The sequence below is a fragment of the Nycticebus coucang genome, chromosome 1 (assembly GCF_027406575.1).
Source record: "Nycticebus coucang isolate mNycCou1 chromosome 1, mNycCou1.pri, whole genome shotgun sequence".
NCBI classification, from domain to species: domain Eukaryota; kingdom Metazoa; phylum Chordata; class Mammalia; order Primates; family Lorisidae; genus Nycticebus; species Nycticebus coucang.
In genome coordinates, this window is record NC_069780.1 from 72053368 (window position 1) to 72068592 (window position 15225).

Here is a 15225-nt window from a genome sequence, read left to right on the forward strand (position 1 = left end):
TTTTTGAATTTGTAAAGACTGAGTCAGTAAAACCATAAAAGCTAAAGGCTGTGGTTGAAGTTTGGGGACAGCTTTCTCTAGCTTCCCCCCCAATCTGAGGCACTATCTCAGAAACTTAGGGCTCCCCAAGCGCTGACAGTCATTAACAGCTCATTTTGTTTCAGATGAGGAGAACAAGGTCACTGAAAGGTGACAGTCAAATAAGAAGTCTTACAAGGGTACACGTGAAACTTACTAAATGTACAATGTCTTAACACAATAACTAAGAAAATGCCAGGAAGGCTATGTTAAATAGTTTGACGAAAATATTTCAAATTGTATATAAAGCCAGCACATTGTAACCCATGACTGCATTAATGTACACAGCTATGATTTAATAGAAAAAGAAAAAGAAGAAGTTAGCCTACGGGGAGTCCTCAGATCCCTTCATCCCTGACTTCCAAATCTACCTTTCCTTCCACCATATCTGGCAGCTCATTTATTGTCTTAGAGTGTGGTTGGTACTGGAAATATTTAAATGGATCCAGAGAGAGCCTGGGAACAGGCAGATGGGTGGCTTGGAATAATCCCAAGTGCCATTAGAACCAGGAAGACGATGGGACTCGGGGGACTGGTGGGCCAGGCCAGGGCATGACATGCTGGGCTGTACAGGGTGTAGCCGTGGGCTGATGGGAAGAGGGAGAACCAACAGAAGAGGGCCAGTGGGCCTAGGCCAGGGAGGTACTAACTGTCACTGTCCCTCTTGAGAGCCCACGAAGCAAGATGCTCCTCATTGGCTGACAGCCACCATCTTGAACTCACCACCTCCCTTTCTTGGGGCTCTGCATTTTCCTTCCTTCAATGGCACCTTGGGAGCATCTTCCCCCCTCAGCTGATGATAGACAGTTTCTGTTAAGTGTTTTGTTACTTTATAGAGGGAAGAGACTGCCTGGAAATACATTCCATTGGATATTAAAGAATGTATTTCTCTGATATATAGTTCAGCTAGGCAGGGCTGTCTGAGGGGCAAGGAACCAATGGGTATATCCATTTGGACTAGTGATTAATTATTATATTGAAAGGATGTTTTCCTATCAACCGATAGGCTGGAAAATAGACTAGTGCTTGCTAGGTTAGCACCACAGGTCACAGATGTTGCCACTGCATTTTCAGATTATATTATCCATTACAGGCGACAACTTCTCATTTAGAAACATAATTTGTTGTTCTCCAAGACCCCCCAAAAGAAAAGAAAAGCAAAAAGCTGACATTTCACATGCAAGCCAAAGATTACAATCACTGCACAGGACGGCATATGGAAGTACATCAGGAAGTGGTGTCCCTGAATCAAGGACACAGGCGGCCGTGCCGAGAGAGATGTAGACAGCGGTGACTTCTGATCTTTATTATGCAAATGCACAAGGCTGTGAGCCAGGCTGTTTAACCTCATCAGGGGAAATGTCACTGATCATTTCAAGTTCCAAACGTAGCACAAGCATTAGTGCTGTTATATTATTATTATTGTTATTATTATTCTGAGGGCATATGTAGGCCTGAGCCCTCTGATTCAACTGAGTCCCTACTTGCCCAGACCCTCTGGGGTTGAAAATCCAGATGATATCATCTTGATATATTAAACAAGCAAAGAAACATCTTTTTTTTCTCTTTAATGCTTGTTGATGGAACTGTTTGCTGATCTGATTGTCTGCGAAACATGGGTGAGGATGGTAAGAGTCTTGTGCAGTCCCAGGTCCACCCCCGAGGATTAATGTCGGGCTGCCTTCTCTCTCCTGTGGGGCATTGTGCCCTGTGGCAGCCGTGCCCAGAGGAAACTGGAAGAATGGAGCTGGGAGCAGTGGGGGTGGGGGGAAGAAAAGACAGATCTGGAGGTAGAAAACAATGAAGAGGATTGAAAAGAGAGAAGCTGCATGGGCTCCATGGAGGTGGGGGAAGGTCCTTTATTCCCACTCATGGGTCATTGCTGTCTTCCAGGGCCATGAAGAAAGCTGAGACGCACGGAGCAGGCAGGAAAGAGGAGGATGTGAACGGGAAGGGAAAAGTCAAGGCCAGTCGATGAGTGGCCCAGCATGGTTAGAGGAGCATCTTTGAAACCTAGATTGCTTGACCTCAATTGGCAGGGTTTGATTTTTGAAGAAAAAGCTGCTGATACGGGAAATGAAGTTAAAAAAGAAGAAAAAGTAAACCATTAAGCTGTAGTGAAGTTGTAAAAGAAATAAAAAGAAAGTAGTATAAGTAGGATACTTTCCTTCTCCCCCTTCAGCCTGGAACCAGGGAAAAGGTCCAACTTTCAGAAGTTGCCCGGGAAACTGGTCAGTTGCACAATTGGAAAGACTAGAAGCTTCTGCAAGGACCCTCAGAGCCCTCCCTTCTACTCCAAGTCCTCCCTCATCAACACTGACACCAAGATCCAGTTTAGTGAAGTCAGACTTCTTGGGAGTGGGATCCATACCCACAGCTGTCAAAGCTTTGCAGGTGATTTTAATATGTAGCCAGGCCTGCAGCTGCTGCTGTGGACTCTGAGGAATAGAAACTTCACAAGGACAGGGATTCCTGAATGTTTATTTTCTGCCATATCCCCAAGCACCTTGCATGGTCTCTGGCACATAGTGGAAATTGAATATAGATTGGCTAAATGAAAGGATAATGGATGAAACAAGGCATTCCTGGAATAGGTACAAGTCTACATAATAAGGCCATTTGAGGCATCTGTGGAGGGGGTCACCTCCCGGGTCTCCCAGAGTCATGCTGTCAGGCATATGTTTGTCCCTCATTGTTCTGGCGTGAGTGGACATATGGTTCCAGTTCTTCTGGGGTGTAGAGGAGAAGTGGTACCTATGGAACCAGCAATTGTCTATAAAGCATATTCCCAGGGAGGAGCATGGATCCTTTCCCATGGGCAGTGCTGCCTGAAGGCCTTCTTTAAGTCCTGGACAAAAACCCTTTGCCCTGTCTCCAGCCTTCTCTGGGATTGGTCAACACTGAGTTGGAGAGGTTGAACATCAATGAATAAAGGAATAAAAAGGGAGGACTTCAGCTGAAAGGACCAAGCAAAACACATCCTAAGCTGGAGTCTGAATTGGGGTCACTTAAGTACACACTGATCAATCACCTCCCATGTGACGGGATTTGTGCTGGGGATTGAGGCTGCAAAAGGAAGCAAGGCCTGGACCCTTCCTGTAAGGTGTAGGCCAATGGCAGAGTGGAGATATCATCTGCACCTTGTCTCTTTTCTCTTTTCCAAGCAATGGAAGTCCCTATTCTGCTCCTAATGGAACTCAATGTATAAGTCAGATCAAAATGCAGCTACTCTACCTGTCCCTCCCAGTCATATGGGAAGTGATTAAAAAATTTTTAATTTTTAATTTAATCAGTGATTTTTACCACTTCTAAAAAAATGCTTTCCTTAAGTGTCTGGAGGCTGAGGATGCAGGCTGAATGCCATTGCTCCAAATAACCTAATTCTCTATAGATCCAGGTTGTTTTATTGACAACAAACCAATAACCCTATCACCCAAGGAGTTGATCCAATTGTCCTCTTCTGCTCTGCTGAGATAGATGGTGTGACAACGTGGCTTTCAGAGGACAGGAGGCTCAAGCCTCCATGCTGCTATCTGCACATAGCCAGCTGTGTGTTATCTTTCTCTACCAGTGGCTGAGGAACAGTTAAGGGTCACTTCTGGAAGCTTCTCCTTCTTTTCTTCTTGTTTCTGCTCAGGGTTCAGTCAAAGATGAGTTTTGCCTAAGCGAAGAATATCTTCCCAGAGTTGGGAGACCCAACCCTTTAGCTAGTGGATGTAAGTGGTCTCATGAAGGGAAGCTAAAGAGAAAAGCTGGTGTAGACTTAGATCTAAGTTAGTTTGATGGAGGAGACCTCAGCATCTCATCAGGACGTAGGCTGCAGGAGTCCGAAATCAACTGCCATTGTTGTGTGTCACCATCATGAGTTAGACAGCACATTTTGTTGGAGCTGTAGCCAATGTGTTATCTGGGTTCTTACTCTACTCTAGCAAAAGCCCTCTGGCCAGGTGCTGAATGGCAGGTGGAGCAGTGTACTGTTAACCCACCTAGGACAGTGCAGTGTGTCTGCATAAAACCTGTAAATTGAGAGAGATTGAGGATTACACTGAGTTTGTCTCCCTGTGTCTACCAAGCAACATGGCATAGGTTAAGAAAAAATAAAATATTTGGGAGTGATAGGCCTTAATTTAAACCAGGGGTCCTCAAACTGTGGCCCATGGGCCACATGAGACGGTTTGATTGTATTTGTTCTCATTTTGTTTTTTTACTTCAAAATAAGATGTGCAGTGTGCGTAGGAATTCATTCATAGTTTTTTTTTTTTTAAACTATTGTCCGGCCCTCCAACGGTGTGAGGGACAGTGAATTGGCCCCCTGTTTAAAAAGTTTGAGGATGCCTGAAACATTCACAGTGCTACTGATGAACTCAACAACTTTCAGCAAGTACTTTTATATCCCTTAAACTCAGTTTTCACATCTATGAAATGGGGATGACATGATTGGCAGATTTATTGTGAGCTCAGCTGTTTGAAATCCTATGATATCATTTCACCATTGGGCTCTGAACTCTTTGAAGGGATAGACAGTATTTTCTTTATCTTTGTATCCTAAACCCCTTGTATAGTAAATATGTGAAACTTTCTCATAAAAGTCTGATCAGATGAAGTCATCTAAGTAGGTATCCCCTTGTTATTCATTACATGCTGGTAGTTTCCTTTAAAGCCCTTAAAGTGATAGATTTACTTGTATATCATCTATCTCATCCCTAGACTGCAATTTCCACGAGGTAAGGGATCTGTCTTGGGGGTCAAAGTCTAGAACAGGGCCCGGTGCAGAGTCCCATAGGTGCTCAAAGCATAATTGTTGAATGGAACCGTAACTGAATGGCAGCTAGTGTATGACTACTAGTAGTAGCAGTGGTTTCCAAGGTTTCAGAACCAACACAAACAGATAGAAATCAGCCATCTGTGGAAAGAAAGCTCACCAGGAAGGATGAGAAGGGTCAGAGCCATTCAAGTTTCCTTCTCACAGAACTCTGCCTGGGGACCTTTATTAGGGATAACTGACTTCATCAGGCCTGCGCCAGGAGGCCCTCGTGCCAAGCAGAGCAGACTGAATGAGAGAGGTTTCATGTGGTGGACAGGACAGCCTCAGAGCCCAAGCTGGGGCCGCACCCTCTGCCTGGACTCTGCGCCACTGAAAGCCTCCAGACAGCTCGGGCCCTGGGCCAGCCAGCCTGGTTCCAGTGGGAAAGCTGACCTTGGCCAGGGAGAACCAGGAAGAGGCACAAATGGCTCATTGTCCCACATCCTCCAAGGTAAAAACCCCGCAGTGTGTGTGGCCTTTAGGGCTGGATGTTATTGCAGCCTTGGCTCCTTCCACAGCCAAAATAAAACACTTGGCCAGTAACACATGTGCAGCCTAGGAACACAACCCCGCATTCTCCCCCATGGTCCTGATCCACATATTGGCCTGCATTTAAAGTTTCAAAATATCATACATACAACGTTATGATTTCCAGTTCTAAAAGTAAGGCGTGATTTCTTTCAAAAGACTTAAAAGCAGCCTTCATTTCCAGTCAAAGCATGTGACATTTTAAGACTTGTGGAAGAAACGTGATATGCTTTCAGATCACGTGTGAAGGTCTCACTCCAATGTGCTTGGTTTATTCACAAGTTTGGAATCCAAGGCACTTATTTGTAGTATGTGCTACTGCCAGCAGATTTCCACTAGAGGGCAGTCTTGGAAAGTAATATTTTCTTGCTTCGTCTGGGAAATAACTATTGTTTCTAAAAGGAAACAAAACCAAACAGAAACAAAACCAAAAAAACTCCAGGCCATCTAATGTTAGGGCAGGCTCCTTGGTTTCACTTGGAACTATTCCTCACTCTCCCAGAGGCGCAACTAGAGAGGGAAGTTGGGGAGAGACTTCCCTCTGTCCTGGTGCCTTTGTCCACATGGGGCGCAGCAGCTGGCCAGCACCCAGATGCCCTCCTGCCCACACCTGTTCTGAGTCACCCCGGGGCACAGGGAGACCCAGCTCGGCAGGGGCTGTGAGGTCCCAGTCTGGGAGCCCTGTTTTGAATTCAGCCTTGGATGGGATCCTCTCCTTGGAGTCTCATGTTCTGCCCTTCCCTTCCAAGCTAGCAGTGGCCGGAAATCCTCAGAAAAGGAGCCAGAAAGGGTCACAGGGGCAGCTGGGGAGTCAAACAATTAAAAATAGGGTTTCCAGGCAGGCAGCCATGGAGATCTCGCTCAGTATGTAAATGAGGGTCAGGACAAGCCCAGTCTTGGTGCTGGGAGGACTCTGGGCGCATTGTGTGCAGCCAGGGCTGTCTGGGGTGGTGGTGAGCACACTTTTGTGCATGCAGCCCAATTTAGGAAAAAAAAAAAAAGAAATATATATCTACTCAAAAAGAAAATAGCTTCATTGAGTTTCATTGGTGGGGTGGGAAGAAAATTATTCTTATAACTTAGATTTTTTACTCAATGAATAGAAGAATGTCAGTGGTTAAATGAGAATGGCTTTTTAGACACAAGATTCTTATTTCTTGAGCATATTTGGTACATAGCTCTCAGTTCTCCCACCCCTGACACTTGTGTCACTCACATGAGTGTTCTCCTTTCTTCATGGAAGCAGCTGTCAAGAAGATACCAAGGTGGGGGCTGGGGTGGGGGTGGGGTGATTCAATAGGGCTGCCAGGGCTGGGGCTGTAATTCTACATTTTTTTTTTTTTGAGACAGAGTCTCACTTTGTCACCCTTGGTAGAGAGCTGTGGCATCACAGTTCACAGCAACCTGAAACTCTTGGGCTCAAGTGATCCCCGAGTAGCTGGGACTACAGGTGTCCACCACAATGTCCAGCTATTTTTAGAGACAGGATCTTGCTCTGGCTCAGGCTGGTCTTGAACCCATGAGCTCAGGCAATCCACCCACATTGGCCTCCCAAAGGGCTGGGATTACAGGCGTGAGCCTCCGTGCCAGCTGCTGGAGCTGGAATTCTAATTCTAATTCTCAGCTGCTCCCAGGGGATGTTTCACGGAGCCTGTGTGGTGCACTGGGTTCCGGGCTGCAGGCTCAGTGTGCACAGGATGATGCTTCCTGCCTTTACTCAGAGACAGGCTCTCTAAATGCGCAGGCGAGCCCTTTGACTTCACTTGGAACTACTCCTCATTCTTTTGAAGCTCAGCTAGTGGAGGAAGCCGAGAGTACAGGCAGCTGCTGCCTTTTGTCCATGTGGGGAATCTCCTAGGTAGTAACAGCTTGGCTCTGTAGGGCTGGCCTCAGAACAGCACCACCTTCTGGAAGATTGGGGTGTCTCAGCTGCCCCAGATCACAGCCTGCTTCCTGGTCCCACCCCTCTTGGGGCCGTTCCCTCTGCGTACCTTGAGCCCCCTCTGTGGATGCCCACAAGTGAGCCTCTACCTCAAAAGGCTTCTCTCTGTTCAGAGAATTTGTACTAGAGGCTTGTTCTAAGTTTCCTCTGTATGGGAAGAGACTAAAGGCTGCAACTGAAATACACGGAGGGCTATTGGAAGAAGCAAGGTGAGGTGCAGGTGAGCGAGGCCCGAAGAGCTCCTTTGTGGCGCAAAGGCAACAGCAACAGAGGACCTGGCACAGGTGACTGGCAGATGGGGGTCTGGGGTGGTGTTCCCTAACCTGCCCTGCAGAGCCTGCTTTCAGCAGACTCTGTTCTGAATGCCGTTGGCGAGTGTGGAACCAGCTCTCGTCCGGTCCGTGAGGGAAAGTATGGCCAGATGCTGGAAAGGGGGCTGCACATCTGGATACTGAACCTCACTTATAGAAATTTGGATTCAGTGGGGAATCTGTATTCAAAACTACTGTAGATAAGAACAGCAACAGATACAACAGCAGTTGTCCCTGTTTAATAATACCAGTGTGTCAGCCAGAGGATGGGACTCAAATAAAAGATGCACATTGGGAATTTGGGGACGTCTTTTGCCAGATTGCTTTGGAAAAGCCTGAGGAGGGTGGTAGGGAGACTGGGGAGGTGAGAAGAGCAGGAGCAAAGGCCTTTGGGGCTCTCCTGTGCCCTGATCACTTCACCCAAACAAGGTGAGGGAACCGCTGGCTGCGGTTCTAGAGATTGGTCAGAAGGCCCCACCATACACTCAGCCGGGTTTCCACCGGCCAGGTGAACACAGAGCTGTGGGAATCATCACCACACCCCTGTGCGGGGCTGGTCCATGGTGATCTGCTGACCACAGTCAGCAGGAGGGAAGATGCAGTCTGTCCCTGCTGGTAAAGGGAATCCCTGGACAGCAAAGTCCCTGTGGATGGACCTAAATGGATGAGTGGGCTTGTCTGCTTATGGCCAGAGGTTCTTGGGAGGATTGAGTGTTCTGAAATGACCCGGGATGTGGCCATTCTTCAGGTTGGCAGCTTAGATTGTTCTAAGAGGGAAGAAGAGAGATGAAAATAATACATCCTAGTGGGATTGTCACCAGTGCTCCCCACCCAAAGGGCTTTGTAGTGGGGCCATTCTCATCTTCCTCCCTGCCCTGTGGCCCTGAGCCTTTCATGTGGACATACTCAGCAATAGCCCTGCCCTCCTGGCTCCTCAGGGCTGTCAAGGAGGGAGGTCAGTCCAGGTTAATGTGGAGTCTGAGGACAGCGCCCAGGGCAGAGCATCCCCGGCCCATGTGGCTAGCATGGGCAGGGCTGCCCACCCCACATCAGTGCTCCTGGCAGAGCTGCGGGATTAGCCGTGCAAAGCCAGGTCATCCCCACCTTGCTGGGCCCTGTGGCTCTTCTGGGAGGAAGATTGTTTATTGAAGAATCAGATCCCCAACGAGCTACTGCTGCACACAGGTCCTCCAGCCTCCAGGAAGCACTGAGCTCAGTGTGGGGCGCTGGGGGGAAGGAAAAATGGGGAGAGGGTGAGGACTCTGCCCTGATAGCTCCTCTGGAAATAATTTTCCTTCATTATTAAAATATTGAAAATTTTGAAGCACTTAAGTGATTGAACCCGATTTAGGGCCAAGGATGAAAATGTTCTCTTAGATATTTTTCTGTTGTGATTTTGGCTGACCTTATTTCAACACTGCAGAATCAGATTTTTCTCAGTTGTTCCATTACTTCAAACTACTTGTTAAACAATGTCTTCAAAGGAAGGCAAAAGAAAAAAAAAAAAGAAAAGAAAAAATCAGCTGATTAATAAAGTGCTCATGGAAAGGTGAGACGGGGGAGCTGCTGGGCCCCAGGCAGAGACACTGCAAGGCAGGCTTAACCTGACCTCAGAGCCCGGCCTGACACTGGCCACTTTTGCACGACTGCTCTGTCTCCACAGAGTCCAGAGCTGGTTAGTGCCAAGTGTTATGTGGACACTTGCCTGCTGGATGGAGACAGAAACTCATTTCCCATCTGTCAAGCAGCCTGACACAGACTTGGTAATGATTTTCTGTCAGGCGAGGCCTGGATGGGTTTGAACTCGACCGAGAGGTAAAAGGGCCTGATGTAGGGTGCCCCTTACACTAGCCGGCTGCCTGTGCCTCGTTACTCCTGCCCTGTCACCCTCACATCTCCCCATGTTTTCTCCGTGTCCAGCAGAAGTTTGGTGAGAGCCTAACTTAGCCTTGTGGTGGAGTGGTTGAGTCTCATGTCTGGGCAAGCAGGGGATGCTCTTCGCAACTTGGGTACTGGCACATGGAAGGATGGGGTGGGACAGAGGGGTGGGGTCTGTTTGATTAGCCTGGGGCTAAAGCCATGCACACCTCCAAAGCCGGGTGACCCACCCTCCTCAGGACCAAACCCCGCTGTGCAAGAGCCACAAGGAAGGAGTCTGAAGGGATACTGAGGTCTGGATTCTCTGGGTCTCAGCTATTCTGGGGTTGAAATTGTTGTCATGATTTGTACTGATTTTTTCCATAAAAAAAAAAAAAGAAAATCCTTTCAGAAACATCTATAGATTGATTAATACTCTTATTCACTGAATGATAATTATGAATTACATGCTACTCTCCAAAAATCGCATTTCATTGTCTGAAAACAACTGTCTTCCAGAGTCAGAAAAGCAATATGGAGGGCCTTAAGAGTACCTGGTGAGAGAAAAGTTCTTTCAGGGTTGTAGACAAAAACAAGGTCTCCACTGAAAAAGTTCATCATTCAGAAGGGGACGAAGACAACTTGATACAACATGAGAAGTGACATAATGGCAAGTGAGGACAATTGAAAAGTAGATAATTGAAAACCAAGGACTATGTCTCTCAGCCATGGGTGTGTGGCAGGAGAGACAGGGGTTAGTGTAGTGGCCAGGGGCAGCACAGCTGTTGGCCATGAGAGAGATCCAGGTGGAATCCAGGCTTTGCTGCTTCTAAGCTATGGGACTCAGAACTTGACCTCATGGGACCTCCACTTTCTAATCTATAAAATGGGAACAATTACACCATGTCAAACACTGTTGTAAGAATAATTCATGTAAAGCATTCAGGAGAGTGCTCCGTACCTGGTAGGTGATTGTTTAATGTCAGCTAAAGGTTTCATGGATTGCAGAGAAGTGTGACTGCAGGAGAAAAGAACAGCCAGAAAAGGTATTTTAAGACAGTGGCAGTGGGATGCAGAGGAAGGTAGAGATTAAAGGTTTTGCAAATGGAATCAGTAGAATCTGGTGACTAACTGGATATGAAAAGTGAGATGTGAAGGTTGAAGAGGAGTGCAGCCGGGTGGTTGCTATGCCTACAGAGGAAACTGGAGGGGAGGAGGGAGCGGAAGGAAAGAAAGAGGTTACTGCGTTTTCATTCAGGGCATCTGGGGTTAGAGGTGGGAGTGTCCAGATCCAACTGGAAAGAGGAGTTTGGGGAAACAGATTTGGGAGGAGGTCTTGCTGGTTTACAGAAGGCACCAGACACAATGTAAACGACCCAGAGTTCCCACTGGCAGAGCATTTGGGGTGGGAAAAAAGATCCGAGACCAGAATTCCTAGAAATGGTAATATTAAAGGGGTGTGTGGAAAGGGGGGCCATGAAGGGTACAGACAGCCACTCCTGGTGGCACCTGAGAGCGGAAGGAGTGGACACAGAGTCAGGAGCAGCCCTCTGGGAGGGCTGTGACCACAGAGCAACTGTTCTGGGAGCGGCCTGCAGTTGGGACTTGTCTCTTACAGGTGCTAGACACCAGATGGTTCTTAGCCAGACTCAGGGCTTTGGAGGAGTTGGGCAACATTTCTGCGGGGAGTTCTTTGGAGTAAATAGAAAAAGGCAAGCCCCAGGCAGCAGCGGTGGGCCTGGAGAGTCTTTTCATATGCACTTGCCCCTCGGTGCTCTGGAGGAGGCCTGTTGGGAGCCAGGGATTGCTGCGGCTGCCGTCTTAAAATTCAGAATCCAATGTCTTCATTAACTGATGGAGTAGAGACTCATGCCCTGTCACTTCTTGACTGATTAGTAACAATTAATGGACTCAGTGATAGAGCTTTTGCCTAGATGAGAAGCCATGCAGAGTAGCGCCTGACACCTGCCAACCCTCGTCTGATGTCACACGGCCCATACAGTCTGCCCAGGTCCCATCCACTGCTGAACAACTGCAGCCGCCACATATCTGGGTTCTCACCAAGTTACCAAGATGGCAACAAAATGTTTGCCGGGACTATCCCATTTGATTTTGATAACAACCCTGTGATGTTACACGATTCTCACTTTGGCTTCATGAGCAGTGAACTGTACAAGTGGCCTTTTGCTCCCTTCTCCAGATGCACAGGCCTTCTTAGGTCATGGGCACAGTGGCTGCTGAAGGGCAGGGGCACTGTCAGAATGCACCACACTGGAGACAGTGGCAGCAGCAGATCCCACGTCTGGAAGTCATGGTAAATGTTTATTGGTGGAAAAGAGAGAGAGTAAGTTCTAGCCACATAGGCAGCAACGGTTCAGGAGACCATACCGACAAATGCTCTCTGTGTGCACACAGAACAAGCACCCAGGACTCGCGGCAGTGAGCGCAAGTCACATGGCTGCAAGAATTTCAGGCTTGGAATAGCCAATGAAAAGGAAATGATTGATTTCTAGGGTGCAGGCCAGAACCTATTTCCTCAGCATGTTGGACTCTGCCGTGGACAATGACTTGACATGTATGTCAGAAACCCTAGGATCTTTCCTTCAATTGTGTGGAATTTCTGGGTTGTGGGGCTTTTGACCCACTCTCCATTGAGAGAGAACATCCTTTATCAAAACTTTGATTGCAGAGCTCTAGAAGAGTCAGAATCATTGCTAGGTTTCAGAATTTCAGAAAATAAGATGGCCCAAGGACCGTGTGTTTTTCAGGCTGTAATAGTCTGCTTAGTGGTTTGATGTGTGGGCTCTTGAAGTCAGGAAAATCTGAGTTTGGATCCCAGCTCTACCACTTTGATAGGACTCACTCCTTATTTTTTGGCCTTTGTTTCCTTACTGTACAGTGCAGATAACTGCACAGATCCTCCTGTGGGTTGCTGAAATAATTTAGGAGACATTTGAGAACAACATTTAGTCCTGGCCTATAGCAGGGGTGTGCTGGGCTTGGGCTATACTGCTTCTTCAGAGCCAATCACACACATTTCTTCCTGACCCTGCCTTCAGTAGTAGCGTGTTGGTAGTTTGGAATCAGCCAGGGTAGGAGTATTTACACTACTGCAATTGGCAACAGCTGTAAATCAGAGCACTGAATACTATTAACTATTGTTACAATACCCCCATCATCTGAACACATATTAACTTACATTTGGATATAATGGTTTGAAAATGAATTCCATGTTCTATGGGAAATATTGTCTCCTCGTGATTTCCAGAAGCTTCCATTTGTCTGATCATTTCATGCAGTTTTGCTGACTGTGACTTGGCGTCTTTATTATTGCGATGTTCTACTTCCTCTCCCATATCACCTTTTGAGGGGTATAACCTTTTACTTCATTTTCTCCTAAATTAACACAAAGCTCGGATATAAAGCAAATTTATTTTAATAAAGGTCTTTTTTTGTGGGGGTAGGACAGGTGTTTTAGAACTGCAAAAAGTAAAAATAACTTAAAAACTGCTGCTGTTGATAATAACCACCACCCGTGCCATTGACAGGTCCGAGTTCTTCCCTAAATACTCTGCACTTATAACTATTTACTGTCTCCAGAAGGCCATGGCCATTCTGTCACCAGAGAGTTCTCACTGTGTGTCTTTTCTCCTCAGCCTCTACCTTTCTTCCTTTCTTTTTCTCCTCTCTCCTTTCTCTTCTCCCCATTCTTGGACCTCTCAGCCCTCCAGAGAGGGGCATGTCTACTTCAACCCCAAATTCCCCTCACATCAGCTTATAGAACCATGTGATTCTCTGGGCTTGCCCTCATCCACATAGGTTGTGCTTAGGCACTTGAATCTTTTTTTTTTTGTAGAGACAGAGTCTCACTGTACCGCCCTCGGGTAGAGTGCCGTGGCGTCACACGGCTCACAGCAACCTCTAACTCTCGGGCTTACGCGATTCTCTTGCCTCAGCCTCCCGAGCAGCTGGGACTACAGGTGCCTGCCACAACACCCGGCTATTTTTTTGTTGCAGTTTGGCCGGGGCTGGGTTTGAACCCGCCACCCTCGGCATATGGGGCTGGCGCCCTACTCACTGAGCCACAGGCGCCGCCCGGCACTTGAATCCTTTTCAATTGAAAAATATACAACAAAAAAGTTGTACTGGCCTAGATACAACTTATGCTGTTCCCTCAAGAAGCAGCAGAGAAGGCACCTGTTTGTGCTTCTTGCTTATTACGCAGGTCCCTATGAAAGTTCTCAGACTATGTTATGGGCCATTGTTTTGCTTCCAAGAAACACAGTTGACAGCGTCCTTTCTGATTCACCTGGGCAACCTGTGCAAGTTTTAACTTGTTCATTGCATCGGTATTGCCGGGAGGGCTTCGTTTGTTTCCATTCACATGGATTTTAGGTTTCTGGATTTTCATGTATCTCAAAATGACCCCTCCAAAGTGTGATTGATGTAAAATTCAACACTTCCTTTTCACTCCTTGAAGTAACCGCTGTTAAATATGGTCTAGTCTAGTAGTGGTTAACATGTTCCTACTTAATAATTTTGTGCCTGTGGGCAAGCTACTTAGTCTGCAACTCAGTTTTTTCATCTTTAAAATGGGGATAATATTGCCCACTTTGTAGGATTGTTGAGAGGGTTACATGAGGCAATGTAAAGTGCTTGGAACAGTGCCAGGCGTAAAGAAAGAGCTCAGTAAATGTTATAATTACCCTTCCAAACATTTTTTATGCATGTAGTGTCCTCACACATATGTAACATATATTTTATTTAATGAAAATATGGAATCTGTAAAAGTAGGATTAAAACATGCATATTTTTTCCTGATATTTACTTTTTTCTCCTACTGAGTGATACACTGTCCTTCCCAGGTAACTTACTCTCATTCCTTTTAATGTCTCAAAATGTTCTATAAGGAGAAGTTCCCACTGATTATTTAAATATTTCCCTGACTTGGGGAATTTGGGTAAGGTTTTTTAGCTTTATCAAAGCTCTAAAAATATTGCCGTCAATAGATCCTTGTGTGCCTATAGACTCCTAGAAATGAAAGAGTTGGGTTGAAGAGCACCTATATTTAAACTTTTGGCAGTGCTGTGAGACAGCCCTCACACAGCCCATCTCGCATGGGCTGCCACTACAGGGCACGCCTGCCCTCTCCCCATATCCAGGCCAGTGTCTGGACATTATCAAACTTTAAATTTTCTGTCAATCTTTTCCCATGGGCTAAAAAGTAGTATCTCATTTAAATGTATAGTTCCCTGACCTGTGGTAAATTTGAATATTTTAAATTTGTCTATTAGCCATTTTATTTAGTCTTCTATGAAATCATGCATTTATATCCTCTGCCTGATTCTTTAGTGTATCTAGAAGAGTCAGCCTGCTCCTTCCCCTCCTCCCTGGCATCTGGCTGCAGCTTGCCCAGGACATACCTGAATCCTCATATTGCCTCATTCCAGAGCCTGGTCCAGGAATACAGCCTAGTCCAAATGAGAGGAAAAGTGACATCGTGAAGCTTCTGTCGGTTATGTTGCTATTTTAGGAAAAGTGGCTTTTCAAAGCTTCCTACGGCTGTTGCCAGCAAGCTCTAGGGCACATTTGTTAAGTTAGAGAATGAAAAAGAAAGAACTAAATTTCTATGAATTTGGGGGTTTGGACAGAAAAGAAGGAAAGAAAGGGAAGAGGAAGAGCTAATAGCTGGGCAGGTGGATGGA